Genomic DNA, 11,906 nt, shown 5'->3' with positions numbered 1-11,906 from the left:
GGGGGGGGGGGGGGGGGGGGGGGGGGGGGGGGGGGGGGGGGGGGGGGGGGGGGGGGGGGGGGGGGGGGGGGGGGGGGGGGGGGGGGGGGGGGGGGGGAGAGGGAGAGTGGGAGAGCGGGAGAGGGAGAGAGGTAGAGAGAGAGGGAGGGAGATAGACAGAGGGAAGGAGAGAGACAGAAGGAGAGAGAGAGAGAGGGAGAGAGAGAGTGAGAGAGAGGGAGAGGGATGGAAGGTGGAGAGAGAGAGGAGTTGCTTGTGTCCATCTTCCCTCATGTTAGACAGAAGCTCGTGTACCTTCTTTGCTTTTCTCTTCTATGTTTTAGTAAAACTCGTATATGTACATCCAAATTTTACACAATTACAGAACAACAACTATGGCTTACTTTTCATAATTTACACGGGTGATTTCTTGCAGTTTTGACAATTCTAGTACATGTCCAACAGCTGTGACCTTCTTGTTTTTTCCCTCAACGGCAAGTTGGGAGACAGGAACCCTTGTCCACCCCAGCCCTACTCCAAGCCACGCTGCTGTTCCTGGACACAGGGGAGGAAGGTGCCCAGCTGCCCAGCTCAGGTCCCGCCCCCGCGACGACTGTCCCACCGCGGGTGCCCGAGGTCTCTGCCTTTGCCTGTTCCCCTGGCCGTCTGCTGTCTCAGAGCAGTGGCTGCAGCAGGAATGCGGGGCTGGCGGACAAGGAGAGCCCAGGATGCGCCAGGAGCCGTCTGATGCTCTCCTGTGGGCCCCGCGGAGCCTGGAGTCTGAGGAAGAGCGTGGAGGCCCATACGCTGTACCTAACGTTCTAGGAAGGCTCCATGTGCAGTGCAGACCTGAGAATACCCGGCATGACACTGTATACAAAGTTCCTGGGTTTTATGCTTCTTCATACCAGTCTGTCAAAATAACAGTGCAGCTGCACGAGGTCACGGGGACTTAGGTGGGGCCGTGTGCTGCGTGCCGAGCTAGCGCTGCTGACATTTGGAGCTCACACTCTGGACTTGTTGGTTTGGGAAGGACAAGACATTTGAGAGTGGGGGTGGGGCTGGGGGTAGGAGAGAGAATGAGGACAGGGACGAATGAGTCTGTTTTAGCAGAAGAGATGCCCATTGATCAAGGCATAGCGAGGAAGCGGGTGTAATATTACCGTTTACTGGGCGCCTACCATGTGCCAGACGATGCTGCTGTCTTGTCCCATGTAATCCTCTCTGTAATATAAGTTCGATACGGCAACCACGTTCCCCAGTGCAGGAAGCCACGTCTCAGACACAGGCAGTGAGTAATCTGACCCTCGGCTGTAAGGAGGTAGACACAAGGCTCCACCCCAGGCCTTCCCCACCCTAAAGCCGTGGTCATTGTCATTATGCTACAGGATTTTCACGTTGGGAGGAAGTCCGTTTCATCATGAGAGAAAATCACTAAATGTAGTTTATGCGGCTGTGGGAAACTGGTTTAGCTGATTTCATTTGACTGAATTCAACAGTTGTTTTAGGAGCCCTGCGATAAAGCTTTTCTTTCTCCTTTCCAGGCTTGGGTGATTTGGGATGGGCCATATGGACAAACATGGTTGCTATTGGGTCAGGTTGTTGGGGATGAGCGACCAGTGACCAGAACCTCTTAGAAAACACACTCAGCCTCCTCAGGGTGTAATGCAGATAGACTCAGCTCCCAGGGACAGAAGGGGGACCACTTGGCATGATTTACAGGACTACCTCCCCTGAACAAAATCCAAAGTAGTTTTAAAGTTTGGTTCAGTTGCATCTCTATTTTTCAATCAAAAAATATCAGCTACTGCATATCTTCTGTGTCTCAGATGCTTTACATATATGTTGCATTTTACATGCATGCATTTTATGTGCATTTACACATATGCTGCATTTTAATTCTCACAACAACCCTATCAGGAAGGTAGAATTAGCTCCATTTTATGGAGGAAAAAACAGGGGCACAGAGAGGATAAGTCAGCTCCAGAACAATACTATGATGAAGTTGTTGACTTGAGATTTAGACTCCGTGTGATTTTAGAACCTTTTCCCCACTAATGCCAATCTCATCTCCAGAGGAACCAGGAAGGGTCCTGTCTCCTTAAGCATGCTGTGTGTGCTCTGACTAAAACAGTGCCCAACGTGGTATTTGTTACCAACTTAATAAAATGCATTGTGAATTTATTTAAAAGCCCTGTATAATACAGCTGTTGAATGGCACTGTTCCTTAAATTGGAAACAAAGATTCTTTTTTCTCTTCATTGAAAGTGGCACATATTTTAAAGACAACTCACATGTTTTGTAACAGCTTTACTGAGATATAATTCATATTCCATACAATTTAGCCATTGAAAGTGTACAACTCAGTGGTTTTTAGTATTCATAAGGGTGTCAACACTTACCGCAACTTATGAGCATTTTTATTTTTTCCAACGATATTAAATTTTTAATCAGAGGAAAGAAATGAACATTACACAAAATTGAGAAAAAGAAGAGGATCTCTGGATTCAACTGGCTCGATTTAACATTTATTATAAATGCCACACTTGCCAGTGTTTATTTACTAAAGATACAGGGTAACCTAGTCACAATCATCCATGCATATTATGTCTGCTTTTTTAACTTGACATTTTCCATGTTGTTATTTTGCATTTTTAATGGCCCATAATATTTTCTCACATTGATGTGCAAGAATTTACTAACCTACCCCCCTTTGCTGAATCTTTAGTTTTTTTCATCATAATGTTGCAACGAACATCTTTGCATATAAAGCTTATTCCCCCTGTCAAATATATTTCTTTGGGCTGCATTCCCAAGTGTGGGATTACTGGGTCAAAGGGTCTGAACATTTTATGTCCCTCTCTCCCCTCCTCCATGTTTATTTCCAAAAGGTGATACGACTTTACAAAATAAAAAAGGTATGGCATATATACAAGGGTACTTCAAAAAGTTTACGGAAAAATTGAATTAGGACATAATACGAATCCTTCCATGACCTTTTTGAAGACCCTTCATATAACATTATAGCACATAAAAAGTCATTTAATGTTACCAAGGTTTAGGTTCATTATGTAAATCTGTGAGGTCAAACATCATCCAGGGGGCTGGCCTGTGGCTCACTCGGGAGAGTGCGGTGCTGATAACACCAAGGCCACGGGTTCGGATCCCATATAGGGATGGCCAGTTTGCTCACTGGGTGAACGTGGTGCTGACAACACCAAGTCAAGGGTTAAGATCCCCTTACCGGTCATCTTTAAGAAAAAAAAAAAAAAACATCATGCATTTTTTGAGAGCCAGTAAAGATTATTCTTTTTTTTTTTTTAAAGACGACCGGCAAGTGGATCTTAACCCTTGACTTGGTGTTGTCAGCACCACGCTCACCCAGTGAGCTAACCAGCCATCCCTATATGGGATCCGAACCCGTGGCCTTGGTGTTATCAGCACCGCACTCTCCTGAGTGAGCTACGGGCTGGCCCGTAAAGATTGTTCTTTATGTGCTCCACCTAGTACCTTAAATAACTTTACCCTTTCCCTTAGAAAATTATTCCCATGGAAAATGATTCTCTCAACCTCCTGACCTTTTATTGACTGCTGTCAAGCCTGGGGCAACTACTTTGTTTCCAGCTGTTCTTAAGAGCCACTTCTCTAGCCATTAACCCTTTGAAGGTCCGCAGGGGTAAGCAGGGGTGGGGGAAGGGGAGGGGGGTGGGAGGGCTGGAGAAGGGAGGGGAAGAGAGTATTTGCACTTTTGTACCACCGTGCCTTTGGCTCTGCGTGAGCTGTAGCATCCTTCTACAGAAGCCAAACCCAAGAGATAATACATGCTGGCTGAAAAAATTAGAACACCCTCAACTTTCTCTATTGTAAATTGCAACTATTTGGGAAGCTCTGATGCTATTAAATGTGCATACAAGGGGGACTATTAAGTAGCGTGAGTAATGATGAATTACTGAGAGGGGGCGCTTCTTAGGGCTCAGATGTGTTCACCACTGATGCCTTATCTCCCCAGAAACATGTTTCAAATTTCAGGATTTGTGTTGTTTTAGTCCGTTTTGTGCTGCTATAATAGAATTACCTGAGACTGGGTAATTTATGAGGAAAAGAGGTTTATTTTGGCTTACGATTCTGGGACAGCTGCATCTGGCACAGGCCTCAGGCTGCTTCTACTCATGGTAGAAAGTGGCAGGCAGCCAGTGGATACAAGCAGATTACATGGCAAGAAGAGAGAGAGAGAGAGAGAGAGAGAGAGAGAGAGAGAGAGAGGAGGTGCCAGGGTCCTATATACAACAAGCTCTTGCGGGAACTAATAGAGCAAGAACTCACTCATGACTCCCCCCTCCACCCAGGGAGAGCATTAATCCATTCATGAGGGATCCACCCCCATGACTCAATCAGTTTCCAACACTGCCACATTGGAGATCAAATTTCCTCATGAGTTTTGAAGGGGACAGCACATCCAAACTCCATCACTTGTTATGAGAACTGTGGTGCTAATAGCTGCAGAGCCTGCAATGCTAAGACTTATAAACAGAGGAATTAAGACAGGAACTGCTCGTTTTTCGAGGGAGGTGTTGCCTTTCTGCTGCTCCTTCACAGTAATAAATTTGGGGGACAATATAAACAAGTACACAAAATTCAGTCCTATTAGGTGTAAGGAAATACTGAATAACTATGCATGGAGTCAACCCTGTCAAACAAGCAAACCAGGCATGAGAAGGGGCGACAAGGTAGTTAGAAGCTTGTGACCTGTGGGTTGTACTATCAGTGGTCACTGCATATGTACATGCAGTCTTATAGGGGGACTTTTTTGGGTCATAATCATTAGTTTTTATATAAAGTCCTTGGTTTTGTACACCACCAAGCGTAAGTTTGGGCTTTCGTCCCCATGGGCAGCGTCTGTCTTTGGTGATTTCAGTCAGATTCAGAGACCTAACCTTATTGGTTCTCCGGCCTAGCCTTATTGTTTCATTCCCCCCCGGAGAGATTTTATCCTCCTTATTCCTAAGGTGAAGGGGGCCGGAGGTCTCTTTCTTCTGAAACTGCTTCCTGCTGGCCATGGGCGTAGTCCCTGCTTACATTTTGGAGGTATAAAATCTTTCATTGGCTGATCTAGTGATTTATAGGGACTTAGTTCCTCTTAGGAGAGGTTGGGTTGGAATCCTTGGGTCATCACCATTTTGACGTGGAACTGTAGCCTGGAAGATGCAAGCTTTACAAACAGATTAAAACACAGGGCTAGAATCAGATAACAGGTGTGTTAGCGTTTCCTTCTGTAAAATAATATTTTTTTCCAAGTTTCCCAAATTTACAAGACTAATTTATTTGCAAAATAAATTTAGTTTTTGGCCAGATTATCTGCAAAAAGTGCAGCAAGAGTAATGGCTTATCACATAAGCTCTTTTTGAGTTGGCTTTGCTGGGACATTTATAAGGAATCTCAGATTAGACCTTCAAAAGCCTTGTGGGTCTTAGGAAGCCAAGCCAAGGATTTGACTTACCCTCTGATTACCTGTGTGAGTTGGGTGAATTCCTCTCTTCTGGAGGTCCCCAAATTATCAAAGTTCTGGCCTGTCAGAAAGTTACATTCTTTACTTACCAGAAGGCCAGGTACTATCAGGCCAGTCTCTCCAAGGGGCTTTTACTTGGCTCCATAAAAGGGTCAACCTCAATTCCTTAAGGCAGTCTGGTCATGTCTGAAAGTATGATTCCAGTCAAAGCCTTGGTAAAATAACCACTGTTTTCAATTGTGTCCTGTTAAAAGAAGAACAGATCCTTACTGAACTTATGCAAATAACTGTATTGTCATAAAATAACTTGTGAATAGTTTTAAAATCTTGGAGGGGTCAAGTAGAGAGAAAAGTAAATGTTTTAATTTTTGTTCATAAACATATACCTCAGCAAGCTGTTATACCTTAAAAGATTTTTCTTAAATCTGGAAAACAAAACATTAAGAGAACCAGCAGTATTTTAGAATAAAGAAATTGTAAAAATCTATAACTTTTTATCAGTTAATTCAGTTTTATGTAATTAACCTTTTTTTTTTTACCTTGGTTAACAATTTTATAAACACATTAGTTTTGTTTTTTATTAGAATTTTGGAAATTCAGTCCAGTGGTATGAACTTAAAGTTGTCAGGAACCTGTACCTGTCAGTTTCTCCATGAATTTTTCTGAAGACATAATATTTTTTATAATTGAATTAAGATTATGACTGATAGCATTTATATAAAGACACAGATTTCAAGGAAGCTTACATAATTTTGGAACATATAGTAATGTAGCTATACAATGTATCTATATAAAAGAGGTTAAACTTTGTTTCTTTTCTCTCTCTTTTTTTTTTAAAGATGACCAGCAAGGGGATTTTAACCCTTGACTTGGTGTTGTCAGCACCGCGCTCACCCAGTGAGCTACCCAGCCATCCCTACATGGGATCCGAACCTGTGGCCTTGGTGTTATCAGCACCGCACTCTCCCAAGTGAGCCATGGGCCAGCCCTAAACTTTGTTTCTTGTTTTGACAATATTTCCCACTTAAATCAGTTTATTAGACAAGTCCAGTTAGTTTTGATATCTTTTTTTGTATAGGTCCTTTGAGATGTTCCAGGGTCCTTGGAACATCTCAAAGTTAGTTTAAGTCAAAAAAAGACTTAATTTTAGAATTCTGTCTTGGGAAGTTTGTCAACCAAAGGTTTGAAACATTCAATTAGATAGAACCACAAATTATTATAAAAATAAAACCAAAGTGACAAAGGATTACAAAGGCAGAGAGCACAGAAATTATGATAAAACATGAAATAAGTTTCACAGGCCAGTTACCTAAAAGATAAAGAAACTTTTTTTTTTTTTTTTTTTAAAAGATGACCGGTAAGGGGATCTTAACCCTTGACTTGGTGTTGTCAGCACCACACTCTCCCGAGTGAGCCACGGGCCGGCCCTAAAGAAACTTTTTACAACTTTCTAGTAAGAGCAGTTAAGTGCTTTAAGGAAATCTGGTTGTTCCAATGCAGGAGAGCAAACTCTAGCCCTGCATCAGAATACTTTTGACATTAATGTTTAATTTTTAGAAAAACTTACACATAATTTGCTTGTAATTTTAGCCAATTTTAAAAGTTTCTTTTATAAATTTAACCCATACAAACCATTATTATGACTTACTCAGATTTTCTGTTTTTGTCCTATATTTTTTACTTTTTAAGCAGCCAGCCATTTTACTCTAGGACAAAAGTACACTGTATAAGATACTTTCTTACATATTTTTTTCCTTATTAGCCTTTTTAACCATAACTACATCTTTATATTTATAGCTTTTTTTATAACACTTTTGTTTCTACATACTTTTTTAAAAAAACATTTTGTTAAATGTTTTTTTATTTTTTTATTAGCTCCAATTTTCCAGTAACATACCTATGAAGCAAGCAATTTTGAATTGTTTTATATTAATATTTGTAGATAAAACTATTTCTAACTTCTGAAGAGACGTTTTTAATTTTAATAGATTCAAATATATTTAATTTTTTGTATTGTACAAAAACAAAACATTAAAAAAATATAAACTTACATAATAACTGTTTTAGTATTTTATTAATATAATACAACTTTAAGATTTCACATTATTAGGCACTTAATAGCTGCTTTAATTATATATCAACATTTAAAAAATAAAATTATCAGTTTAAATGTCAAAATGTGAAATGAAAAAATTAGATACTTTGATATCTACCATAAAAAAAGATGTAAGTGAGAAGTAAGCTGTCACTGTGAAACCAAATAAATACTCAGAAATTGCAGGGATTGGGTATTTCAAAAGACACAGTGAGAGGCCGGCCCGTGGCTCACTCGGTAGAGTGCGGTGCTGATAACACCAAGGCCACGGGTTCGGATCCTATATAGGGATGGCCGGTTTGCTCACTGGCTGAGCGTGGTGCTGACAACACCAAGTCAAGGGTTAAGATCCCCTTACCGGTCATCTTTAAAAAAAAAAAAAAAAAAATTGCCGGTACTCAACTAAATGTCTAACCAAGCAAACAAAGAGAAAAGAGGAGCCGTGGGGTCCAGTTCAGCCTAGTCCCAATTGGCGGGGCCAACTTATTCCATTAACAGTACTTGATAAAAGCAGTTCTCCCACTGTTTTCAGCATAAAGAAGAAAAGTACCGACTCGATTTAAATCAGAAAAACAAAGCATAGCCAGGAGCCCTCCAGGGTGCATTTATACAGAAGTGGATACAATCCAACCAAACAGAAGAGAGCTCAGAAAATCAGAGAAAGATAAAGACAATAAAGCATTGCCTTGTCAGAATTTAGGCCAGGGACTCCAGGAGACTTCTACCAGCAGCAGAGACATGGGAGCAAAATAGTCTCAGTGGCCACTTGCCTCTTGCAGCTGGAGTTCTCTCTGGTGCCCAAAGCTTTCCAGTTTTGGCCAGTGATTAAATTAGGCTCTCAGATTCCAAAGTCATAGAAATGGATAACTAGTGCAATAAAAGTCAGAGACACAGGATGGCAGATACTTATCATCCATCGATATTACATTACGTATGACCACATATGACCACAGTTAAAGACATACAATGACCACAGTTAAAGACATACAAAGCTACAAAACATATATGCACACCCAGCAACACACAAAAGACAAAGACAAGTGGCCACAATAAATCTCCAAATAATTCCAAACCAAAGGACCCGACAACGTCTTGTGGGAGTCCTGGACTTGGGAAGTAGTGCTACATCCAGCCTTCCACAAAGTCCCTAAATCAGAGCTTTGATATCCAAATGCAAAACAAGTTATTGAGATTGCAAACCAAATCTTACCTCCGGAGGTTTACTAAAATGAATGACTGAACAAAGATTCTGATACTAACTGAAGCCAATTGAAGCTTCCGGGTGGTGGGCCAAAGGACCCTGGGGCTGAGGAACACCTTCTTGGTGGATTCCCCTAGAGTCTGCAGTGAGATCAGCCCTGGAGCCGAGGAATGTCTTCTCAGTGGATTCCCCTAGAAGAACTTGCCACATTGCCTGATGTCTGGAGCTGTGGGTTTTGTTTCCCCTGAGCGAAGAGATCCCAGACAAGCATACAAATGTTGTGGGGCAAACACAGAGGAATCCAAGACCAGCATCAGTGTTGTAGTTTTATGGCTCTTTATTTTAGTATTTCAGCTCTTTGTTCAGTGTTACAGCGCCTCTTTTTGCTTGCAAGCAAGGAGAGCACTGGGAAGCAAGAACTCCTAGACCAGTGTCTCCCAGAACAAAGGAAAAGACCCCCTATATAGCCTAAATTCCTGCCCTTTTCACTCTCAGGTTCCCATTCTGGTCCTCTTATGTAAATGAGGGATGCTGTCCTGCTAATTTGGATTGGCTGATTGTGGGACACAGTCCATTGGTCACTTTAGGAGCCTAATTTGCCTCTGGCCCCTAGGGGGTGTGAGACTGCTGTTATCTCCTAGAGGGTGGGACCAGGAAGCAAGCAGGGTAAATGGCAGGGGCCAGAGTCTACAGTGCAGCACGGAGTTTCTAAAACAGTTTCTCAAGTGGAAAAAGGAAAGCTTAACAATTAGAAAATGCTTAGGATTCCCTGCAACAGCCCCAGAGTGCAATTCTGTTTTCCCAAATAAAACATTTTTCTTAGAGATTTGTCTCTGTATTTTTATTTGACTTGCACAAAAAGTTTTTAAAACTCTCTGAAGATAAATATTTCAAATACATGGAACACATTCTGGCAAACATCTTCATGAAATTTTTAACAGGACGTTAGGCCACAGGCTGAAGAAAGAGTTGTGGGCCATCAGCAATATGCCAGACATCTCTTCACTGACCATAATTTCAACGTATTTTAAGTAATCTTTTTCTCTTAATAAGACAATTCTGGTGACTTCACTTTTAAGTCAGTGAAATCACTGCCTACTGGTGTCGATAGCAAAATAATGAAAACAGGGACCATTTTGCACACAAACAGAATGGAATGTCAGCTTGTGATCCAGGGCCTCAGGGCCTCATGCACTTCCTCTACAAGCAGAGGATGTCAACTTCCTCCCCGGAAGTCAGTAGCAGCAGGTGTAGGTTTACTATGGAGTCTGGATTTTAAGAGACTGTTGAAATGTAATTGCCCTGCTGCCTTTGTTTAGCTACAAGGTAAGCAACAATGGTTCAATGTACACAAATCAATAAATGTGATATATCACATTAACAGAATGAATGATATCATATGACCATCTCAGCAGATGCAAAAAAGCATTTGATGACATTTAACATGTTTTCATGATTTTAAAAAAAAAAAAAAAAGCTCAACAAATTAGGTAAATTGGGTATAGGACCCTCAACACAATAAATGACATATATTACTAGCCCACAGCTAACATTATAGTCAAAAGTGCAAAGCTGAAAGGTCACAAACAAGACAAGGTGCCCAGTTTTACCACTTCTATCCAACATAGTACTGAAAGTCCATCAGAGAAATTATGCAAGAAAAGAAATAAAAGACATTCAAACTGGAAAAGAAGTAGTAAAACTGTCTCTGTTTGCAAATGACAGATCTTATATATGGAAAACCCTGAAGACTCTTAAAAAAATCTAAGAACTAATAAAAGAATTTAGTAAAGTTTGAGGATATAAAAGTCAACATAACAAAAGTTAGCTGCATTTCTATATACGTTTCAGTAAACAAAAAAAGTAAAAACCCACAAAAATCAGTTGTTTCTATATAATAAAATGAACTATCCAAAAAAGAAATTAAGAAAACAATTCCATGTAGAATAGCATCAAAAAGAATACAATACTCGGGAATAAATTCAGTGAAGGAGGTGAAATATCTGTGCACTGAAAACTATGAAACATTGATGAAAAAATTAAAGAAGACACAAGTAAGTGGAAAATATCCCATGTTCATGAATTGAAAGAATTAATATTCTTAAAATGTCCATACTACCCAGAGCAATCTACAGACTCAATGCAATCCCTATTAAAATTCTAATGGCATTTTTCACAGAAAGAGTAAAAACAATTCTGAAATTTATATAGAAAGACCCCACAAAAGACCTCAAATAGCCAAAGCAACCAAGCAAGAAGAACAAAGCTAGAGGTATCACACTTCCTGATTTCAAATTATACTACAAAGCTATAGTAATCAAAACAGTGTGTTACTGGCATTAAAAAAACCCAGAAAAACAAAAACAGACCGATAGACCAATGGAACAGAAGAGACAGCCCAGAAATAAACCCATGCATATATGTTAGTCCGTTTTTGTTCCTTATAACAAAGTACACTGAACTGGGTGATTTATAAAGAAAATGAAATTTATCGCTTACAGTTTGAGTCTGGGAAGTCCAAAGTCCATTTGGTGGTGGTGGCAACAGTGACCCAGGGGTCTCACATTGCAAGATGGTGGAAGTAGAGAGAGCAGAAAGAGAGACAGACTCTCCTCTTCTTTCAAAGCCCCCAGAACCATGCCCCTGACCACCATTTTTAATTCATTCACTACTGCACAGTCCTATAATCCAATCACCTCTTTAAGGCTCCATCTTTCAATTACCACAATAGGATTTTCCACCCTCTTAACAGTCACAGTGTGGACTAAGTTTCTAATACATAAAACGTGGGGGATACAATTCAAGCTTCAGGGAGTTTTCGGGGGACATAATTCAATCCACTACAGTCAATTAACCTTTGACAAGGGCACCAAGACTACAGAATGGGGAAATGATAGCCTCTTTAATAAATGTTGTTGGGAAAACTGGATAACAATATGCAGGAGGATGAAATTAGGCCCTTATCTCACCATACAGAAAAATCAAGTTAAAATAAATTAAAGGCTTAAATGTAAGACCCAAAGCTATAAAACTGCAAGAAGAAAACACTGAGAAAATCCTCCTCAACATTGGTCTCAGCAATGGTCTTTTGGATATAACACCAAAAGCACAGACAACAAATGCGA

The sequence above is a fragment of the Galeopterus variegatus genome, unplaced genomic scaffold (assembly GCF_000696425.1).
Source record: "Galeopterus variegatus unplaced genomic scaffold, G_variegatus-3.0.2 Scaffold26, whole genome shotgun sequence".
Lineage (NCBI taxonomy): Eukaryota > Metazoa > Chordata > Mammalia > Dermoptera > Cynocephalidae > Galeopterus > Galeopterus variegatus.
This window is presented reverse-complemented; position numbering follows the sequence as displayed.